This window comes from Rhinoraja longicauda, chromosome 34 (genome assembly GCF_053455715.1).
Source record: "Rhinoraja longicauda isolate Sanriku21f chromosome 34, sRhiLon1.1, whole genome shotgun sequence".
In the NCBI taxonomy this organism is placed as follows: domain Eukaryota; kingdom Metazoa; phylum Chordata; class Chondrichthyes; order Rajiformes; family Arhynchobatidae; genus Rhinoraja; species Rhinoraja longicauda.
Genome location: NC_135986.1, coordinates 7,923,450 through 7,946,449, shown reverse-complemented (window position 1 = coordinate 7,946,449; position 23,000 = coordinate 7,923,450). Strand labels below are relative to the sequence as shown.

Here is a 23,000-nt window from a genome sequence, read left to right as displayed (position 1 = left end):
ATGCAAAAGTGGGTTACGTAGAAACAGTGTGAAGGGGTGATCGATGGTTAGTGTGGAGTTGGTGGACCGAAGGGCCTGTGTCCATACCGTATTTCTAAACTAAACCACACTTAGAGCATCAATACCTGCCTCAATAATTATTGCCTGGTAGCACTTAATAAAACGCTTCAGCAGGTTGGTTATGATGTGAGTCATCTCTTCCCCCAGAAGTGACCTGGATCTGCTTCAGTTGGCCCACATCAGCAGCAGATACGATCTCACCAACTCTCCACTTTGTTCTGGGCCTTCTAGATAACAGGAACACATAATTCAAGCTGTAGTACACCTTGGTGACACAGTCACGCAGCGGGAGAGTTGATGCCTTACAGCGCCAGATAACTGGCATCATCTGCTTTGATAGATCGTTTTAGACAATAGACAATAGGTGCAGGAGGAGGCCATTCGGCCCTTCGAGCCAGCACCGCCATTCAATGTGATCATGGCTGATCATTCTCAAACGGTACCCCGTTCCTGCTTTCTCCCCATACCCCATGACTCCGCCATCCTTAAGAGCTCTATCTAGCTCTCTCTTGAATGCATTCAGAGAATTGGCCTCCACTGTCTTCTGAGGCAGAGAATTCCACAGATTCACAACTCTCTGACTGAAAAAGTTTTTCCTCATCTCCATTCTAAATGGCCTACCCCTTATTCTTAAACTGTGGCCCCTGGTTCGGGACTGCCCCAATATTGGGAACATGTTTCCTGCCTCTAACGTGTCCAACCCCGCTTCGCTGAACACCTGCGCTCGGTCCGCATTAACAAAACTGATCTCCCGGTGGCCGAGCACTTCAACTGCCCCTCCCATTCCCAGTCTGACCTTTCTGTCATGGGCCTCCTCCAGTGCCATAGTGAGGCCCACCGGTAATTGGAGGAACAGCACCTCATATTTCGCCTGGGCAGTTTGCAGCCCAGTGGTATGAATGTCGACTTCTCCAACTTTAAATAGTCCCTCTGTCCCTCCCTTTCCCTCCCCCTTCCCAGATCTACCTCTATCTTCCTGTCTCCACCTATATCCTTCCTTTGTCCCGCCCCCCTGACATCAGTCTGAAGAAGGGTCTCGACACGAAACGTCACCCATTCCTTCTCTCCCGAGATGCTGCCTGACCTGCTGAGTTACTCCAGCATTTTGTGAATAAATCGATTTGTACCAGCATCTGCAGTTATTTTCTTATACCCTTAATAATCTTATACGTTTCGATAAGATCCCCTCTCATTTTAGTTTTCATACCCCACCCTTCCATATCTCTAGTCTCCCCCCTCCCCTGCCTCTCAGTCTGAAGAAGGGTCTTGACCCGAAACACCACTCATTCTTTCTCTCCAGAGATGTTGCCTGCCCCGCGGAGTTACTCCAGCATTTTGAGTCTACTTGGTTCGATCCAGACTGTGGATGCTGTCTGTCCAGATTGTGTGCATTCTCCCTGTGACCGAAGATAGTCGCAAGCAGCTGGAGTAATTCAACGGGTCAGACACCATCTCCGGAGAAAATGAATAGCTGACATTTCGAGTCGAGATCCTTCTTCGGACTGAGAGTTAGGGGGAAGGGAAACGAGAGGTATAGACGGTGATGTAGAGAAATAGAGAACAAATGAATTAAAAATATGCAAAAAAAGTAACGATGATAAAGGAAACTATAAGCAGTGGCCTTGGTTAAAATGTGTAGAGACGAGTCTAGACAGTATAGACTGTAGATACACGAGTATAGACAGTTTCTTCCTGGACTCCCTGTGACCTGCATGGGTTTTCTCCGGTTTCCTCGCACAAGTTCAAAGATTTGTAGAGTAATTGGTTTCGGTGAAATTGTAAGTTTTGTACGATTGTGGACAGGGATCGCTGGTCGGCCAGGACTAGATGGGCCAAACGGGCTGTTACTTTTTTTTCCTTTTTCTTTTGAGATACAGCGCAGAAACAGGCCCTTCGTCCCACCGAGTCCGCGCCGCCCAGCGATCCACGCACATTAACACCATCCTACACACAATAGGGACAATTTTTACATTTAACCAGTCAATTAACCTACAAACCTGCACGTCTTTGGAGTGTGGGAAGAAACCGAAGATCTCGGAGAAAACCCACGCAGGTCACGGGGAGAACGTACAAACTCCGTACAGACGTTTCCACGCCTATCTCTTAAAAAACACACCGGTTCCTGCTCTGTCTTCAACACTGTCACTCGAAAGGCTAATTGCTCACTTTGCTAGCACATCTACTAAATTTGGAACAATGCAGACAAGATTAACGTGGCCCCTACGCAAGGATGACGCACAAATTAGAGAACCGTTCCATATCTTTATGGACGGTACAGTAAAGCAGCTGGTAGAGCCGCTGCCTTACAGCGACAAAGACCTGGGTTCGATCGTGACCTCGGGTGCTGCGTGTGTCTGTGTGTGTGGAGTTTGCACGCTCTCCCTGTGACCTGTGTGGATTTCCTACTGGTCCTCCGGTTTCCTGAAAAATTATGATTTGTTAAGTATTAGGTTTATTGGTGTCACTTGTAGAAAGGTACAGCGAAAAGTATTTTTTTGCATGCTAACCAAACAGATCAGTTATTTCATACACAAATACAATCGTCAAACTAGAGCGAAAATATAGAGTGCAGAAAATAGCTCATAAATTCATACGTTATATGAGCAGAATCAGGCCATACGACCCATCGAATCTAATCTGCTATTCAATCAAGATTCATCTATCATTCCCTCTATAACCCCTGACACGCGTCCAAATCAATTAATTCACTAATCAAGCAGTTAGCATGTAGCACATCAGTTCCATAAACAGGGTACAATATTCAAAACGGAGTAAAGATGCATCGGACTGTATCTAGCTTATGAAAGAACCAAAGACAAAGACCAATGTCCTGAATGTGATAGAGATGAGCCGGACAGTGCCCTGGATTATAGACGGATCGATTAGAAACCTGGTAGCAGAGGAAAGGAAGCTGTTCTTGAGTCTGGTGGTGCGTCTTTCCAAACTCTGTACCATTCTCGCAATGGGAGCATTGAAAGAAAGAAGGACTCGGGTGGGTGGGTCAGGTCTTTGAATACATGGACTGCTCCTCCTGCTCCCCTTCCGATACTGTGAGCCTGAACGCTTCAACCTCTGGGAAACGCTTTGCCGTCATGCATTGTTCAACATTTTATCATTTACTTCATCAAGGACTTGGCAATTGCCGTTTATCAGATAAGGTGACCTTTCCAGTCCGTGACCTGTTCCACCAGCTACTGTTTGGGATATTTTCTCAGGCGGATATTGAAATCAGATGGTTGCAAAGGAGTGTAGTTGAACGGAACCAAGACAAGGCTGTTATTTATTCCTGTAAAATGTAGAAAGTAGCTTCTGTGGCACGGTGGAGCAGCAGCAGTTGGATAGGTTTACACAATAGGTAGGATAATTTATAGGTGTAGGATAGTGTACGGGGTGATCGCTGGTCGACGCGAACTCAGTGGGCCGAAGGACCTATTTCCACGATGTATCTCTAAATGAAACCTTAATAAAGACAATTGACATACGGTGAGAATACGGCGTCAGCGAAGGCAGCCTTGCCAACAGTCTGTCTGTCTTTTCGTCTTTTTTATTTTATTTTTTAGTGTGTTTTAACATGTGTTAATGTTCTCTGGTATGTTTTATGTGCGGCTGGGGGAGGGGGGAGGGGGAAACATTTTATCAATCTCTCCCGGATGATTCCCGGAATGGCGGGACTGTCGTATGTTGAAAGGCTGGAGCAATTAGGCTTATATACACTGGAATTTAGAAGGATGAGGGGGGATCTTATTGAAACATATAATATAATTAGGGGATTGGACACATTAGAGGCAGGAAACATGTTCCCAATGTTGGGGGAGTCCAGAACAAGGGGCCACAGTTTAAGAATAAGGGGTAGGCCATTTAGAACGGAGATGAGGAAGAACTTTTTCAGTCAGAGAGTGGTGAAGGTGTGGAATTCTCTGCCTCAGAAGGCAGTGGAGGCCATTTCGTCGGATGCTTTCAAGAGAGAGCTGGATAGAGCTCTTAAGGATAGCGGAGTGAGGGGGTATGGAGAGAAGGCAGGAACGGGGTACTGATTGAGAGTGATCAGCCATGATCGCATTGAATGGCGGTGCTGGCTCGAAGGGCTGAATGGCCTTCTCCTGCACCTATTGTCTATTGTCTATTGTCTATTGGCACCTTGCTGGAGATGCGATTGTTTCCCGGATCGTGTCTCCGGTCGCTCTGCGGCCTAACATCGTGGAGCTGGCGGCCTTGCTCGAGACTGACTCTGAGCCCCACCGCGGGGCCGTGGACTTACCATCGGAGCCTGCGATCCGTTGCCTGGGATCGACGCTTCAGCCACGGCCTGCGGATTTCAACATCGAGGAGCTTGCAGTCTCAGGTAGAGACTGATGTCGGGAAGCTCCAAGCCACACGACGTTCAACTAGCCCCGACAGAGGGTACGACCGCCCACCCCCCCCCCCCCCCCCCCCCCCCGCCCACCGCGATGCGGGAGCTTCATTCCCCGATACGGAGATCTCGACCGTCTGCTGCGGGAGCCAAGATCGCCCCGACAACAGAAGGTTCTAGTGCCCCGAGTGCGTGAAAACAAACAAGGGTAGAATCTTAAACTGTTTTTGCCTTCAATCACAGTGAGGAATGGAGGGAGGGGTGGGGTCGCTGTGTAGATGTTAATTTTAAAAGTTAATTCTGTTGTCTTGTTGCTCTTTATTTGTATTACTGTATGGCAAATCAAATTCCTCGTTGGTTGCAAAACCTACCTGGCTAATAAAGTACTAATATGATTATGAATATGGTTATGACAATGGGGTGAGACTGACCCTTGTTCAATGTTTGTGTAGGGTAGTGTGAGTGTGCGAGAATCGCTGGTCGGCGTGGACTCATTGGGCTCAACTCAATAAACTAAACTGAACTTTACTTCCCCGGTGTGGGACGAATAAAGGAATATATTATATACTAGACCAAGTTCTTCATAGGGTTTCCATTTTAACTTGCGGAAATCGCGTTTTTCCCTTTAAAATAAAGTGTCTGTTCAAAATAAAAAAAGAATCTCAATGGGGGCGAGAGGAGGGGGGTGGGGGTGGGGGGGAGGGGGTGGGGAGGGAGGGGAGGGGAGGGGTGGGAGGGGAGAGGTGGGTGAGGAGGGGAGGAATGGGGTGGGGGAGACACTGACACCGTCCTGCCAGCGGCCATCAAATTTCTCCTTCACTGTGGTACCGTGCTCCTCCAGGGTAGGGGGAGCGCAATTAAAGGCGGTACAGGGAAGGGAAGAGGGTGTGACCGAGGAGCCCTGGACCCAAAGCCTCTCCTGTATTTGTGTAGCACCCTCAACCCCCTACTCAATCACCCTTATCCCCTCACCCCCCACTCTCCCATCTTCCCTGACCCCACCGCCCCTTCTCCCTCACCACCACCCATCCTCCCCATTCCCACTCTTCCCTCCTCCGCAGTCCCACTCTCCCTCCCACCCCCACTCGCACTCTCCCCACCACCCTTCTCCCCCACCACCACCCTTCTCCCCCACCACCACCCCTCCTCCCCAACCCACCCTCCCCTCCTCCCCAGTCCCACTCTCCCTCAGCCCCACTCTCACTCTCCCCAGCCCACCTTTCTCCCACTCTCTCCTCCCCACCCCCGTTTCCCCCACTCTCTCCTCCCCCACCCCCCGTTCCCCCACTCTATCCTCCCCCCACCCCGCATATTCTCTCCTCCCCCAACCCCACTCTCCCTCCCCAGCCCCAATCTCACTCTCCCCACCCCGTAGCTCCTCCACCCCTTCTCACCCACCCCGCCTCCCCCACTGTCTCCCCCCACCCTCATCCCCCTCCCACCCCTACCCTCCACCCGCTCTCCCCACCCGCATTCTCACTGTCCCCCTCCCTCCCACCCCCTCCCCCTCTTCCCCACCCCCACTCTCTCCTGACCCCCACAGTCGCCCTTTCCCCCTACCTCCCACCACCAACTCCCTTCCCCACACAACCCCTCTCTCCTCCCCCCACCCTCCCCCTCCTTTCACTCTCACTGTCACCTTCCCCCCGCCCACCTTCCCCCCGTCCCTCCCTCCTTCACTCTCTCCCAGCCCCACTTTCTCCTCCCCTCACCACCATTCCCCTTCCCCCCAGCTGTCCTCCTCCCCAGTCCCACTTTCCCTCCCACCCCCACTCTCTGCTCCTCCCAAACTCCACCACCCCCCAGGATCGAGTTCAGATCCTTCTTCCGACGAAGCTCAGCCTGAAGAACGGTCTCGACCCTAAACGTCAACCATTCTTTCTATCCAGAGGTTCTTCCTTTCCCGCTGCGTTACTCCAGCATTCTGTGTCGGTTTTGGGTAACCTTTCTTGTTGATTTTCCATATGCATAAATACACTTAGAAAATTCCGGGATTAGAGGGTATGAGCCACAAGGAGAGTTTGGGCAAACTTGGATTATTTTTTAAGGAAGACTGGAGATTGAGGGAAGACCTGATAGAAGTATTCAAAATCATGAAAGGCGCAGATATGGTGCAGAGTCAGAACCCTTTTTTCCACTTGAAGGTGTGCGGTTTCACACTTTATTAACCTTTGTCCCGAAGATAGACACAAAATGCCGGAGTAACTCAGTGGAACAGGCAGCATCTCTGAAGAGAAGGAATAGGTGACGGTTAGGGTGGAAACTCTTCTTCAGTCTTCTATCCGGAGATGCTGCCTGTACCGCGAAGTTACCCTTTTTGCGTCTATCTGTGGTGCAAACCAGAATCTGCATTTTCTTCCTACACTTTAACTTTCGCCCGGTGGGAGGGAGAAGATGGAGTGGCCAGAGTGAGACTGGTCCTTGATTATACTGGTGGTCTTGCTGAAGCGGCGTGAGGTGTAAATGGAGTCAATGGAACGGAGGTTGGTTCATGTGATAGTCTGGGCTGCGTCCACAATTCTTTGCAATTTCTTACGGTCGTGAATGGAGCTGTTGCCAAACCAAGCTGTGGTGCACCGATATAATGCTTTCTCGAGCAATCTATTTTAAAATGCTGAAGTTCTGAAGTTCTGAAGTTCTGCAGCTGCGGCTCACCGGCAGTCTCTCTGTCTTTTTTTTGTTTTTTTAATGTACGTTTTGTTCTATTTTTAACTCTGTGTATGTAGGGGGGTGGTTGGGGGGGGGGGGGGTTGGGGGAAACCTTTTTTTCTAATCTCTTCCTCAACGGAGATGCGACCTTTACCGTGTCGTATCTCCGTTCGCGCTACGGCCTAACATCGTGGAGTCGGCGGCCTCCGGCTGGGATCGACCTTGAAGACTCCGGTCGCAGGGCCTGGACTTACCATCTCGGAGGCTTCGGCCGTGGGCCCTACAGACCGCAACATCGGGAGTTCGCAGGTCCCTGGCTGGCGACCGGTTTTTGGGAGCTCCAGCCGTAGCAGCTTCGACCGCCCCGAAGCGCGAGGTACGATCGACCCGCTCGCAGGCCCTTCATCACCCTGCATGGCTCGGCCGCAGCACTTTCCATCGCCCGGTGGGGGCTCAGGACTTTCATCGGCCTGCTCGGCTCGGCCCTGGGACTTTCCATCGCCCGGTGGGGGCTCAGGACTTTCATCGGCCTGCTCTGCTCGGCCCTGGGACATTCCATCGCCCAGTGGGGGCTTCAAAAAGTTGGGAGCCTCGATCACCTCGTGGCACCACGGGAGAAGAATGAGGAGGAGATAAGACTTTGCCTTCCATCACAGTGAGGGTATGCCGAGAGCAATCACTGTGATGGCTGTTTGTGTAAAAATTGTATCTGTGTGTCCTGTGCTTTTTGTTGTCTACTGCCGGACCCTGACGTGAGAGGACGCTGGCGTTGTTTATTCGCCGCTTTTCCGTCAGGATAGTTTGTCTGTTTGTTTTTATGTTAATTGTTTTTGTAAAGCGCTTTGAGCACCCGATAAGGCGCTATATAAAATAAATGAATTATTATTATTATTATTATGAAGTAACAGCCCCTCACAAATTGAAACACTGCAGCAGATCCCATCGGCAACAGTTCATGAGTCCCGATGGAATATTTGAAGGTGGCAAAAGAAATAAGGGACATACTGTTCTCAGATGATTATCTCAAATAGGAAGAAAACACAATGTTCAGCCAGTTCCTTTGCAGGCTCCCTTGCTTGCTGCCAAGCTTGAGGCAGCGACATGGCATGCGGGCAGTGCCAAGGGGGCAAGAGAGCATGAAGGCAGGTGTCACATGCGTTGGAGGTTTAGAGTCATAGAGTCATACAATGCAGAAACAGCCCAATGAAGAAACAGGCCACAGCGACCAACATTTCCACCTACACTGGTCCCACCTGCCTGCATTCTAGGGCAATCTATTTTAAAGGCCCATGTCCCTCTGAACCTGTTCTGTCCATGCGCAGTAGCTGCCCAATTGTTACTTAAACATTGAATAGTCCCTGCCTCAACTACCTCATCAGGCAGCTCGTCCCATACACTCATCACCCGTTGTGTGAAAACATTACCCTCAGATTCCTATTTATTCTTTCCCCTTCACCTAAAACTTCTTGTTCTCGATTCCCCCACTCTGTGCAAGAGACTGTGTGCGTCTCCCCGATATTTTCCCCTCATAACTTTATAAACCTCTATAAGATCCCCCTCATTCTATTGCGTGCAAAAATAGTCCCATACTGCTCAACCTCTCTCTATAGCCCAGGTCTCGAGTCCTGGCTACATCACCGTAAAGCTTCTCTGTGCCCTTTCAACTTGACATCTTTCCGTTAACATGGTGACCAAACTGAACACAATTCCATAAATTCGGCTTGAACTAAAGCCTTATATAACTGCTGCAAGACCTCCTAGCTTCTGCACCCAATGCTTTGAATGATTACAAGGATAGAGGGAGAGGAGAGGAGAGGGAGAGGGAGAGGGAGAGGGAGAGGGAGAGGGAGAGGAGAGGGAGAGGGAGAGGGAGAGGGAGAGGGGAGAGGGAGAGGAGAGGGAGAGGGAGAGGGAGAGGGAGAGGAGAGGGAGAGGGAGAGGAGAGGGAGAGGGAGAGGGAGAGGGAGAGGGAGAGGGAGAGGGAGAGGGAGAGGGAGAGGGAGAGGGAGAGGGAGAGGGAGAGGGAGAGGGAGAGGGAGAGGGAGAGGAGAGGGAGAGGGAGAGGGAGAGAGAGAGAGAGAGAGAGAGAGAGAGAGAGAGAGAGAGAGAGAGAGAGAGAGAGAGAGAGAGAGAGAGAGAGAGAGAGAGAGAGAGAGAGAGAGAGAGAGAGAGAGAGAGAGAGAGAGAGAGAGAGAGAGAGAGAGAGAGAGAGAGAGAGAGAGAGAGAGAGAGAGAGAGAGAGAGAGAGAGAGAGAGAGAGAGAGAGAGAGAGAGAGAGAGAGAGAGAGAGAGAGAGAGAGAAGAGAGAGAGAGAGAGAGAGAGAGAGAGAGAGAGAGAGAGAGAGAGAGAGAGAGAGAGAGAGAGCGGGGGGAGACGGGGCGATTGGGTGAATGTGAGGGGGCTGGGGGTCCCGGAGCGGGGCCGGCGAAGGCCTTATCCGCCCGGGACTGACAGCTGGAAGATGCGGCGGTGAATGTGAGGAGCCGGAGCCCGGAGCGGAGAGACTGCGGCCGCCCTCTGGGATGCGCTCAGGGCGCGGGTTTATTAATGAGCCGCAGCGCTGAGGTGAACGGATATATCACCGCGATCTTCACCTGCTCCCTGAAATTGGACTGGGTCGCCGCGTAAATAAATGTGTTGGTGCAGCAGCTGAGATTCCTCAGCAAATACCCGACGTCGTTAAAGATCCATTGAGAATCATTCATATCATTTCCAATCCCTGTGATCTGATAATAGACGAAGTTTACAACCAGCGTCAGCCACAGGAGGATGAAGCTGCCGGAGATGGTGAAGAGTAAAACCACAGACCTCCTCCTGCTCTCCATCTCCGGGTCACTGCGCTTCTCCCCCTTGCTCTGACCCCTCAGCCTCTGACGTACCCGAATGGCCACTAAAATGTGCCGGACTGTCAGAGCGTTGAGCAGCAGGATCACAGCGAAAGGGAGGAACGGAGTTAAAACCGTGACGATCCAGTCAAATGCCACCCACCCCGGGTCAGTGAAATAAATGTCCACCAAGGCACAGCCCCACGGGACATTGTCGATGGTTGTCCTGGGTTCCAGTGTGAAGTAGCGGGGAACGTTTTTCAGACACAGCAGAACGCCGTCTGTTGCGAGAACCGCAGCCGCGGTTTTCCCGGTGCAATATTTAGTTTTCAGCTTCTGGCAACAAATGGCGACAAAGCGATCAAAGGTGAAAGTGACGGTGAACCAGACAGAACAGTCTGTAGCTGCAGTCCTCAGTACAAAAATAACATTGCACACAGGGGTGATGGACACGAAACTCCAATAAAAGTAATGGTATCGGATCTGATACAAAATGACCTCGGTGATCAGGGTGAGTAGATCGGCCGCTGCCATGGCCACCAGGTAGCGAGTGGTGCAGGTGGAGAGGCCACACTTTCCCCTGGACAGGATCACAATCGCCACTAAATTCACTGCGGAAAGAGAAGGGACGGACACTGGGCATTACTGAACACGGTCTCCGGAGCTGGACACCGGCTCCACTTTCAGCTGAAGATCAGGAGTGTTGGAGTCGGTGTGCGGCTGCAGGTTTAACAATGTCAGACCAGGCTCCGACTGTGCCCGACCTGCCCGCTTCAGGGGAGAGGAGATAAGGCGACGGGCGGGGTAAAGGACGGGGAGGAAACGAGCAGCCGCCCGCTACAATAGGCGAAATGGTCCTTTCTATAGTTAACCCTGCTCACAGTCTCTGATGGGGCCGGTTTCACAGACTTAACCGTGACCGGCCGCGTTTAACCAGGGCTCTGGAAACTCGGCATCTGATGGGGACGAGGAGGGTTCCAGAGGGAAGGCAGGGACAACTTAGGATCGGGCAGCAGAGCGGCTCCGTTAATGGATTCATTCCACAGTGAGTTCAGTTCGGTAACAACACACGCCGGTAGATCCGCGGCCACCGGTTCAGGAGATCGATCCAATTATTGACCAACAGGCGGGTGGAATCCGATTGTGACAGACTCCACAGTAAGACGTGTCCACAGGAGCGGGTGTTCACTCTGATCAATAACTCAGACACAGTGAACTTCACAATATAAACCCATTCCCAGTCACACCGTCCCGGAGAGCTGCCTGTCCCGAGCACTGGGACAACTCTGGGCAAGGTCCCACTGAAGGAAATAAAAACATTATAGTGGGTCCCGGCAGTGGGAGAACAAGAGTGTTAGCTTCGGCTATCTGAAAATGAGAAAAATCACAGCGTCAATTCAAAGATATTTCTCTGAGAGGATAGATATACTCCACATATTCTTGCACAACGATCATCAGTTGGGAATATTGTAACATAATCAGAATCAGGTCAACACCGGTATACAGACGGAGTTATAAAACTTGAATTGTTCTGCTCACTTACCAGGGACTCCAACGGCAGCAATGATCACGTACAAGATTTTGTGCACGTCCATATATTCCCAATAATGGTGGCCCATTTTCTCTGCCCAGCGACGTGTCCTCGTGAGCGACCGGTAATCTCTCGGAATGAAATGCCGGGGGCAGAACATTCCCGGAGATTTTATACCATTTTCCGTCTCCACCGGGACAGCAAAGTTTCAACAGAGTTAAAAAATAGAGCTTTTCAAATGATTCGCAAACAGATGACATCAGCCAAGTGAAATCCCTGCTGAGACAGGTCGTGGTTTATTCAGGGAATTGATTGAGAAACTCCAAAGACTGGGAATTGTGGCGATACTGAGGGATGGAAATTGGGAGCGGCATTGTTCCAGCAAAGGGGATATTGCTTCAAACTCCATCGGATCCAACTCTCCACCACATGTTGTTTATCTGATTTCCTTCGCTCAGGAAGGCAATCCCAAATTCAAGCGACCGTCTCAAGGCTTCTGGTGCCCAGTTTGAAGGTGGACTGGACAACCTTTGTCCACAGCGTGATGAATTAGTTCAACAGATCACCTCAGACTAAAATGGCCCTCCACTCTGTTTTAACACTCAATGTGATCGCGGCTGAACTGATTGTAACCTCAGCCCCACACTCCCGGCGACCCCTAGTAAGCATTTAGTCCTTGCTTGCCTGGAATGGATCTAGCTTTGTCTTGGGACAACAACATTCTCTACCTTCATCACCTCTGAGGAGGAACGACCCAAAGACTCACGACACTCAGTGAACAGAACCATTGCCGCCTCAGAATTGTCCTAAAAGTAGAACAAACGGCGAGTGATGCAACATCTCTCCCTCCTCTCTATCTCTCTCTCCATCTTTACTGCTATTCTCGCTCTGAACTGTTACTCTCTCCCCCACACTCTCTATTCTCCCTCTCTGTGCCGCCCGCTCTCTGCCAACCTCTCTCCCCTCCCTCTCCCACTCTTACTTCACCCCTCCCTCCTTCTCCCTGTATCTCTCTGATGCTTCCCTCTCCCCCTTTTGCCAACCCACTCGCTCTGAACTCCCCTCTCTCCTCATTTTCCCACTCTCCCTATGATAGTTCATTCCCCCTCCACCTCTTCTTTCATCTTCTCCTCTATCTCTCCCTTTTATCTTTGTACGACCTATTTCTCTATCCATTTCCCTACCTCTCCATCACTTGCCATCACTTCTCTTTCCAGCGCCTTTCTTGGCAAGTGCAGTTAAAACGGTTAGCCACCATGGGATGTAACAGCTGTCCTTATACCCCTTCCCTCACGCTCGAGCAGCCCTTCCAGATGAGACAGATGTTCACCTGCACCTCCTCTAATCTCATCTACTGCATGTGGTGTTCCAGATATGGCCTCCTTTACATCGGCGTGGTGAAATGGAGACTCGGCGACCGTTTTTTGTCCAACACTTACCCTCGTTGTGCTAAGGCTTGCCGGATCTCCTCGTTGCTAGCCATTGAAACCCCCCTCGCACACTGACCTTTCTGTCCTGGGCCTCCACCAGCGCCAGAGAGGTTACATTAAAACAGAAAGAACGCCACTTCCTAGTCCGCTTGGGAACCTTGCAACCTAATGGTATGAACATTAGCAAATGTCAGGTAACTAACGTGCAACTCCCCGCTTTTCCCTCGCTCTATCTCTTGCTTCACGCGGACTCGCACCTGTTCATCCACCTCCACCTCACCTTCAACCGATATTCCCTCCTCTCTCTTTATAATTCCAACCTGCTCAATCCTTATCTCCCAACTTTTATCTTTTAATCTCTGGTCTCAACCACCAAACTATGAAAACAGTATTCACCCACTCATTATTCAACTCGCTTTGTCCTGCTGTTCCAGCCTTCTCAACCTTCCCACCAGAATCAGTCTGAAGAAGGGTCTCGAACCGAACTTCACCCATCCATGTCCTTGGCAGGCTTAGCTAGTTCGGCGTGCCCTCTACAACTCTCACCAACTTCGACAGATGCACCATAGAAAGGATTTTATCAAGATGCATCACAGCTTGGTTTGCGAACAGCTCCATACAACAACGCAAGAAATTGCTGCGAATTGTCCAAATCATCACACAAAGCAACCTCCCATATATTGACTCAATTTATAAACCACGCTGCCTCGTCAAGGCCAGCAGCATAATCAAGTACTAGTCGCACCCTTGCCACTACTGATTCTCCTCTGTCCCATCAGGCAAAGTGTATAGAAGTGTGAAAATGCACACCTCCAGTTTCAGGGACAGCGTCTTCCCAGCTGTTATCAGGCAACGGAATCATCCAACCACAAACAGAAAGCAGTGCTTAACTACTATCTACATCTTTGTTGACCCTCGGACGATCCTCGATCGGATTTTGCAGGCTTTACCTTGCACTGAACGTTATCCCCTTATCATGTATCTATACTCTGTAAATGGCTCGACTGTAATAATGTATTTTGTTTCCACTGACTGGGTAGCACGCAACAAAATCTTTTCACGGTACCTCGGTACACGTGACCATAAACTGCACTGAACTGACACACTCAACTAGATTTCTCCAGAGGTGCAGCCTGACTCGCATTGGATATTGATTGTGTGTGACAGTGTGAGTGTGCGAGTCCGTGCAAGAGTGTGTTAGCACGTGTGTGCGAATGTGAATGTGTGAGACTGCAAATGAGTCGGTGTGTGTGCGTATGCGTTAGTGTATGCGGTTGCAGGAATTTCAATGATTCAGTGATACCTTATTATCACGTACCCAGGTAGAGTGAAATGCTTAGTTTTGCAGACAACCCGGTAACATCATGCAGCAGACCTCACCTAGGCGGTACAAAAGTGTCGCCACATTTTGACGCCGGCAAAGCTACAAACGTTGGCCGGATAATTCTATCTCCTGCCTGCCGCCGCACCGCGGGTCGCCCCTTCGTTCTCGGCCCGTTCCTCGCTCTCCGACGGTCTCTGCGGTTCCTCGCGGCTCCCACCTCGCTCCCGAGGCGCGGCTCCCATCGCCATCCGCGGTGGGTGAGCCGGGCCGACCGGGCCGACTGAAGGGCTTGGCCCCGGTCACCGGGAACACCCCGACCACGTTGCGCTGCGCTGCTCGCCGCGAACATCCAAAGATACACTCAATCCCAAAATGTGCACGTGTGCATGCGGGTCTGCGTGTGAGAGAGCGGTAGAGTATGTAAGAGTGCCTATATTTGTGTGTGTGTGTGTGTGTGTGTGTCTGTGCGAGTGCGTGAGTGTGCGTGTGAGTGTGTGAGCATTAGTAAGTGTGGATGCAAGTGCGATTGAATGTATCTGTGTCTCTGAGTGGGAGAGTGCATGTGGGGTTGTGAAGGACAACGTTTGCGTCTGTGCGTGTGTGTGGCTGTTTGTGAGAATGTGAGAATATGTGGAATGTTAGTTTGTCAGAGTGTTTGAGTATGTCATTCTTTGATAGTGTGTGTGTGTGTGTGTGTGTGTGTTTGTGTGTGTGTGTGTGTGTGTGTCTGTGTGTGTGTGTGTGCGTGTGTGGGAGGGTATATGATGGTGTTGTCAGAGAATGTGTTCGTTTGTAAGTACGTGCGAATGAGTGCGTGTCTCTTCGTGCTAGTGCGTGTGAATATCTGTTAGTGTGAGCGCATGTGTACGTGTGAATGTATGTGAGAATGTGTGAGAGTATATTTGATTGTTTGTGATTGCATTTGAGAGATTGTGTGTGTCTTCGTGCGCGGGTATGTGTGTGTGCGTGTTTGACTGTGTTTGAGGGTGTGAACATGTGTGTTTGTAATGATGTAATGGCATACTGTGGGTTTTAGTGACGACGTGACACGCTGTGGGACATTACTGATGGAGTGACACACTGTGCAGTGGAACAGATGGAGTGACACAATGTATGGTAGTAATGGTGGATTAACACACTGTGGGTTGGTACAGATGGCGTGACACATTTTGGAGTTGTATTGATGAAGTGACACACTGCGCAGTAGTACTGATGGAGTGACACAATGTGGGGGTAGCACTGATGGAGTGACACAATGTGCTGTGTTGTTGTTGTTCGTCCTTCGGGTTGGAAGATGACAATGACTTCACTATCAGTTGGAGGATTGGTGACGGTGGGTCCTGAAGTGACTGGTGAGGCCAATCCGGGCCCGGAAGACACGTCCACACGTAGGACACAAGTGGATGGGTGCTGCAGTGGAAGTGGAGCTAGCCCGGGCCTTGCGCGCGGTGCGTTTCCTCTGGACCTCTGCAGTGCGTCTGTTCTCAGCTGCACGGGCTCCTGTGGTGAGCTTGCTACGCCAGGTTGGACGGTCCAGAGCAAGAGACTCCCAAGTGCTGAGGTTGATGTTCAAGTCCTTGAGGAACACTTTGAGGCAGTCCTTAAACCGTTTCTTCTGTCCTCCTAGTGACCACTTGCCCTGACACAGTTCTCCATAGAGAAGCTGTTTTGGCAGTCGACTCTCGGGCATTCTGACGACATGGCCTGCCCATCTGGCTTGGGCTTTCCGTAGGAGGGTGTGGACGGTGGGAATTCCGGCCCGTTCCAAGACCTCTGTGTCGGGAATTTTGTCCTGCCACCTGATGTGAAGGAGTCTACGTAGGCAGTTCAAGTGAAAGTGGTTGATCTATTTGGCATGTCTGCTGTAGACAGTCCAGGTCTCACTGGCATAGAGAAGAGTGGTGAGCACCACTGCACGGTAGACCTTCAGCTTGGTGGTAAGGCTGAGTCCTCTCCGCTCCCAAACATTCCCAAGGAGTCGCCCAAAGGCAGCGCTGGCCTTGGCAATCCTGTTGTTGACCTCAGCGTCAATGTTCACCATTCGCGAGAGTGTACTACCCAGAGAGGTAAAGTTGTCGACTGCCTGTAAGTTCCGCCCCTTCACCGTGATGTGTGGTTCCTGGTAGGGCTTTCCAGACGCGGGCTGGTACATAACTTCAGTCTTTTTAGTGCTAATGGAGAGACCAAAGTTGTCACAGGCCTGTGATAAGCAGTCCATTTCATGCTGCATCTTCTGCTCTGTGCTGGCGTTGAGGGCGCAGTCATCAGCAAATAAGAAATCTCTGATGATGGTCTCCTGCACCTTTGTAACAGCTTGCAGGCGCCTGAGGATGAAAAGCCTGCTGTCAGTCCTGTACCTGATGTGTATTCCATCCTGGCAGTCTCGGAAGGCATCAGTCAGCATGGCAGAGAAGACCATGCTGAAGAGTGTAGGGGCAATAACACATCCTTGCTTCACGCCGTTTGTCACTGGAAAGGCTCCCGATTCGTCTCCATCATCTAGCACTTTCACCATCTTGCTCTCATGGAACTGCCGGACAATCGTGATGAACTTGCTGGGACAGCCAAACTTCTGCATTATCTTCCACAAGCCATCTCTGCTGATAGTGTCGAAGGCCTTTGTCAGATCGACGAAGGTCACGAACAGGTCGCTGTGTTGCTCTTGGCATTTTTCCTGGAGTTGGCGTGCAGCAAATATCATGTCGACAGTTCCACATCCCGCACGGAAACCGCACTGGCTTTCTGGAAGGAGACCCTGCTCAAGGTGTTGAATGAGACGGTTGAGCAGGATGTGAGCCAAGGTCTTCCCAGCTATGGACAAGAGGGAGATGCCTCGATGATTGTCGCAAGACTGGCGGTTGCCTTTCCTCTTGTAGATGTGGACTATGCTGACATCTTTCAGCTGTTGTGGGACTTTCCCTTCATTCCACATGGACTGGAAGAGTTCAGTCAGCTTCTGCATCATGACAGGGCCTCCTGCTTTGAACACTTCAGCACTACACTGTAGTACTGATGGAATGACACCAGTTGATGCAGTTCGTGTGGATTAACACACTGTGGGTTGGTACACATGGAGTGACACACTGCAGTAGTACTGATGAAGTGACACACTTTGCAGTAGTTCTGACGGAGTGATACACCGTGGGCCTCTACTGATGTAGTAACACACTGCGGGTAATACTGATGGAGTGACACAATGAGTAGTACTGTTGTTATGACAAAGTGTGGAGCAGTACTGACGAAGTGACACAAAGTGGAATAATACTGATTTAGTGACAAGTTGTGAGGTAGTTCTGTTGTAATGACGTACTGTGGGGAAGAATTGATGGATGAAACACTGTGGGGTAGTCTAATGGAGTGATACATTGTGAGATAGTACTGAGGAACTGGCACAATGTGGCGTAGAATTAATGGACTGACACCATGGGGTCGTACTGATGTAGTTCAACATTGAAGTAGTACTGACTGAGCGACAAACTGTGTGGTAGTACTCATGTCATTGCATCAGTACTACCACGCAATTTGGCACTCCATCACCCCACCCCTTGGGGTAAATCTGATGGAGTGACACGCTGTGGAGCAGTACTGATGGAGTGACACACTGCGCGGTTGTACTGATGGAGTGACATACTTCGGTGTAGTGCTGATTGAATGACACACTGGGGGTAGTGTGGACAGAATGGCGCACAGTGGGCGAGTACTGAAGTATTGACACGATGTTCGGTGGTACTGTCGGGTTGCACATTGTGACTTCCACACTGAAGTAGGACTGACGGTGGGGCAGTACAGATGGAGGGTTACACTGTTGGGTGATACTAATTGAATGAGTCCGTGTGGTTGTACATAATGGAATAACAAGCTTAAGGCAGTACAGATGGAATGCATTACTGTGGTGTAGTACTGATGGAATAACATATTGTAGGGTAGTACTGATGGAGTGACACGCTACAGTGTTGCACTGATGGAGTGTAACACTGTGGAGTAGTACTGGTGTAATGACGTACTGTGGAGGTGTATTGATGGAATGACACACTGTGGGGTAGCACGGATGTAATAGCACATTCTGTTGGAGTGACGCAGTAATACTGATGGACTGACACGCTCTGCGGTAGTACTGTTGCAATGAAAAACTGTGGTGAAATAGTGATGGAATTACACACTATGGAGTCGCAGCGATGGGTTAGCACACTGTGGGGTAATGCGGATGGAATGGCAGATTTGAGGTAGTCCTGATGGTGTGAAACACTTTGGGGAGTACAGATGGAAGAAAAAACTGCGGAGAGTACTGATGGAGTGACACGTTCTAGGGTTGCACTGGAGTGACATGATGTGAGGCAGTACCGATGTAGTGTGACAATATGGAGTTGTATTGATGCAGTGAGACACTGTGTGGTTTCACCGACGGAGTGACACACTGAGCGGTAGTAGTATTGTGATGACAAACTGTGGTGTAGTACTAATGCAGTGACACACTGTTGGGTAATACTGATGGAATGACACAATTGGTGGCAGCACTTATGAAGTGACCCACTGGGATAGTCCTGATTGAATGATAAACATCGGGTAGTGCTAATGGCGTGAGGCATTGTGGGGAAATACTAATAGAGTGAAACTGTGGGGAATTACTGATGGAGTGACACAGTGAGATAGGGCTGATGGAGTGACATACTGTGGGGAATACTGATGGAGTGACACGCTGCGTGGTGGTACTGATGGAGTGATAATGGATTGTTCTGATGGAGTGACACACGTACTGATGCAATGATACCCCGAGTGATATTCCTGATGGTGCGATGCTCTATGGGGATGCACTGATAGAGTGGCACAGTGTATGGTAGTACAGATGGAGTAACAAACTATATTTTATTACTGATGCAGTGGCACACTGTGGGTAGTGCTGGTGGAGTGACACACTTTGAGGTAGTACTGATGGAATGGCACACTATGTGGCAGTACTGACGCAATAGCATATTGTGGAATAGTATTGATTGTGTGACACCCTGCGGTGTAGTACTGTTGGATAGACATATACCAGAGTAATACTGGTGGATTGAAGCACTGTGGGGTAGTACTGATGGAAGGACTCATTGTGTAGTACTGATGGAGTGACACACCGTTGGATAGTACTGATAGAGTGACACCCTGTGTGGTAGTACTAATGGAATAATACACAATGTGGTACTGATGTTGAAAAACACTGTGGTGTGTATTGATGGAATGGTATATAGTGCGGTAGTACCAATGAAGTGACACGCTCTGGGTTTGTACTGATGGAGTGGCATAGTGTGTTCTAGTAATGATCGTCTAACACACTGTAGGCTTGTATTGATGGAGTGATGACCAGCGGGGTAGTATTGATGGAGTGACACAATGTGGGCAGTACAGATGGAGCAATACACTTTGGGGTTGTACTAGTGAAGTGACAAACTGTGGGCAGGTACTGATGGAGTAAAACATTTTGGTGTATTACTGATAGAGTGACACAATGTGCGGTAGTACTGATGGAGGAACAAACGATATGGCAGTACTGATGTCGTGGCACACTGTGGGATAGTATTAATGGTGTGAAACTAAATGGGGCGGTACTGATGTAATGACACATTATAGGGTAGTTCTGATGGAGTGACAGATTGAGGGGGAGAACTGATCGAATGACGCACTGTGGGATAGTACTGATGGAATGACTATCCATTTGCTAGTACTGATGCGATGGCATTCTATGGGATAGCACCGAATGAATGACACGTCGCGATGCAGTAATAATAATAATAATGCATTACATTTATATAGCGCTTTTCATATACTCAAAGACGCTTTACAGGGATTTAGAGAACATAGGGAAGTGAATAAATAGATAAATAAGTAAACGAACAGAGAAAGGAGACAGAAGGTGAGGTGACCTTCAGTGGTTGAAGGCAGTACTGAACAGATGAGACTTCAGTGATGTTTTGAATGTGGTGGGTGTGGAGGAATCTCTGACGGTTTGGGGTAGTGAGTTCCATAGGGTGGGAGCAGCGATGGAGAAAGCCCTGTCCCCCCAGGATCTGAGTTTGGTCCGGATGTGGGGGGATAGGAGATTGGCAGCAGCAGAGCGGAGGGTGCAGGTGGGAGTGTGCCTGTGGAGGAGGTCGGTCAGGTAGGATGGGGCGTCAGGTAATGACGGAGTAACCGACGATGTGGTAGTACTGATGGAGTGACATGCTGTGCGATAATACTTATGGATTAGCATCCTGTGGGGTAGTAGTGAAGGACTGGTATATTTTGGGGTAGTACTGATATAGTGACACATTCGATGGTATTATTGAAAGGGTGAAAAACTGTGGGTAGAACTGATGAAATTACATACTTAAGGTGGTACTGACAGAGTGAAACATCGTCTGAAGAAATGATGGAATGACATACTGTGGGGTTGTACTGATGAGAGTGAAACGCTCTTGGGTACGTCTAATGGATTAACATGTAATACTGATGGAGTGACAGACTGTGAAGTAGTATTGATGGAGTAACGTAACGTAGGGTACTGTTGAAGTAATGGCACATTCTGGGGTAGTTCTGATGCGGTGACACACTGTGCGGTAGTACTGTTGTGACATAATGTGGGATGGAATTGATGGAGTGACACTGTGCGGTAGCACTAATGGAGTGACGCACTGTAGGGTAGTACTGGTGTAACGGTATACAGTGGGATAGTACTGATGGAGTGACGCACTGTGGGGTAGTACTGGTGTAACGGTGTACTGTTGGATAGTACTGATGGAGTGACGCACTGTGGGGTAGTACTGGTGTAACGGTATACTGTTGGATAGTGCTGCTGGAGTGATATCGGCGAGACGAAGCGGAAGCTCGACGATCGTTTCGCTGAACAGCTCCACACAGTCCTACCTGATCTCCCGGTTGCTCAGCACTTTAACTCACCCCCGCTCCCCCATTCCCAATCTGAACTTTCTGTCCTGGGCATCCTCCATTGTCAGAGTGAGGCCCAGTGCAAATTGGAGGAACAGCACCTCATACTTCGCTTGGGCAGCTTACACCCCAGCGATATGAACATTGACTTCTCTAACTTCAAGTAGCCCTTGCTTTCCCTCTCTCTCCATCCCTCCTCCTTCCCAGTCCTCCCACCAGTCTCTGTCTCCAACAAAATTATATCTCTTTCCCGCCGACCTCTCCGACATCAGTCTAAAGAAGGGTCTCGACCCGAAACTTCACCCATTCTTTCTCTCCAGAGATGCTGCCTGTCTCGTTGAGTTACACCAGCATTTTGTGTCTACCTTCGATTTAAACCAGCATCTGCATTTCCTTTCTACACGAAGTACAAGGCACGGCTGGACTTTTGGCCCATAATGGATGTGCCGAACATGATACGACCACCCTTACCTGCCTGCTCACAATGCATATCCCTTCATTACCTGAAAATCTGAACTTGTCTTAAATATTAATATTGTATCTGCCTCCAACACCAGTGGAGTGGGTGGTAAGATTTTAGGACCGTTATACAGGATGATGTGACAGAGTATTTATAAGTGCACGATGAAATAGGCATAAGTTGGCATGTCTTTGTGAAGGGAAGGTCGTGTTTGATAAATTTGTTGGAAGTAGGAATAATGGCGTAGACTATTGTCAAAGTGGGGAAATAATCCATAAATCGGATGTGCATAGGGACTTGGGAGTGCTGGTTAAAGGGACTTGGGAGTGCTGGTTAAGGATTCCCAAAATTTTTATCTGCAAGTTTAATCGGTGAGAATGATCAGCCATGATCACATGGAAAGGTGGTGCTGGCTCGAAGGGCCGAATGGCCTACTCCTGCACCTATTGTCTATTGTCTATTGTCTATTGTCTAATGGAAGCAAACTCAATGCTTGAATTTATTTCAAGAGGACTTGTATACAGAAACACGGATGTAATGTTGAGGCTATACAAGGCGCTGGGAAGGCCGTATTTGGAATATTGTGAGCAATTCTGGGCACCATATCAGAGGAAATGTGTGCTGGCTGTGGAGAGGGTCCAGAGGAGGTTCACAAGAATGATCCCAGCAATAAATTAACCGATGGCGAGCATTTGTCGGCTCCCGGCTTGCACTCGGAGTTTAGAAGTATGAGGGTGGACCTCATTGAAACATACAGATATGTGAATGGTTTAGATCCAGTGGGTGTGGAAAGTATGTTTCCACTTGTGGGAGCGTCTCGGACAAGAGATAATTTCCTCAGAATTAATCTACGTTCTCTTTCGAAGATGATCAGAAATTTATTTAGTCAGAAGGTGATGAATTTGTGGAATTATTTGCCACAACAGGCTGTGTAGGTCACGTCAGTGGATATTTAAAGGCGTAGACAGAAAGATTCTTGATTAGTACAGGTATCACAAGTTATGGGGAGAAGGCAGGAGAATGGGGTTTGGAGGGAAACAGATTGGCGGATAAGACGATTGGCCGAATGGTCTAATTCTACTCCTATTCCTTATCACCCAATGCCCACCTGCGGTATTGCGTTCGATGCACTTACTGCCCCTTGCTTTCCCCGCACAACTCGTTTAAACTTCATCCCTTTCACCATAAAGGGGTGGCCTTCAATAATTGATATTTCCATCTTGAGAGGAATGTTCTGACTGTTTACCATATCTTTGCCTCTCATAATTTGCTATCGATCTATCAGGTTACTGCCCGAACTCTGATGAATCAGTCCAACGTCTGTAAACGTCTTGAACACGGTTTCCGAAGCGCCCATATCCTTCGTGTACGAGACCGAACATAACTGTACACAATGCTGCAAAAGCGGCCGAAGTAAAGTTCTCTAAAGTTGAACATTGACATCTGACTCATATTCAATGACGGTC

The 23,000-nt window shown here is 49.5% G+C and overlaps 1 protein-coding gene and 1 non-coding gene across 2 annotated transcripts in view; both read left to right on the top strand.

The window, feature by feature from the left end:
• The window catches only part of LOC144609313 (misshapen-like kinase 1), a 174,738-nt gene that overhangs the window by 10,992 nt on the left and 140,746 nt on the right, over nucleotides 1-23,000 (top strand).
• On the top strand, nucleotides 2,219-2,325 carry LOC144609758 (U6 spliceosomal RNA). Its single transcript, XR_013549356.1, has one exon. It is a non-coding gene; the product is annotated as a U6 spliceosomal RNA (small nuclear RNA).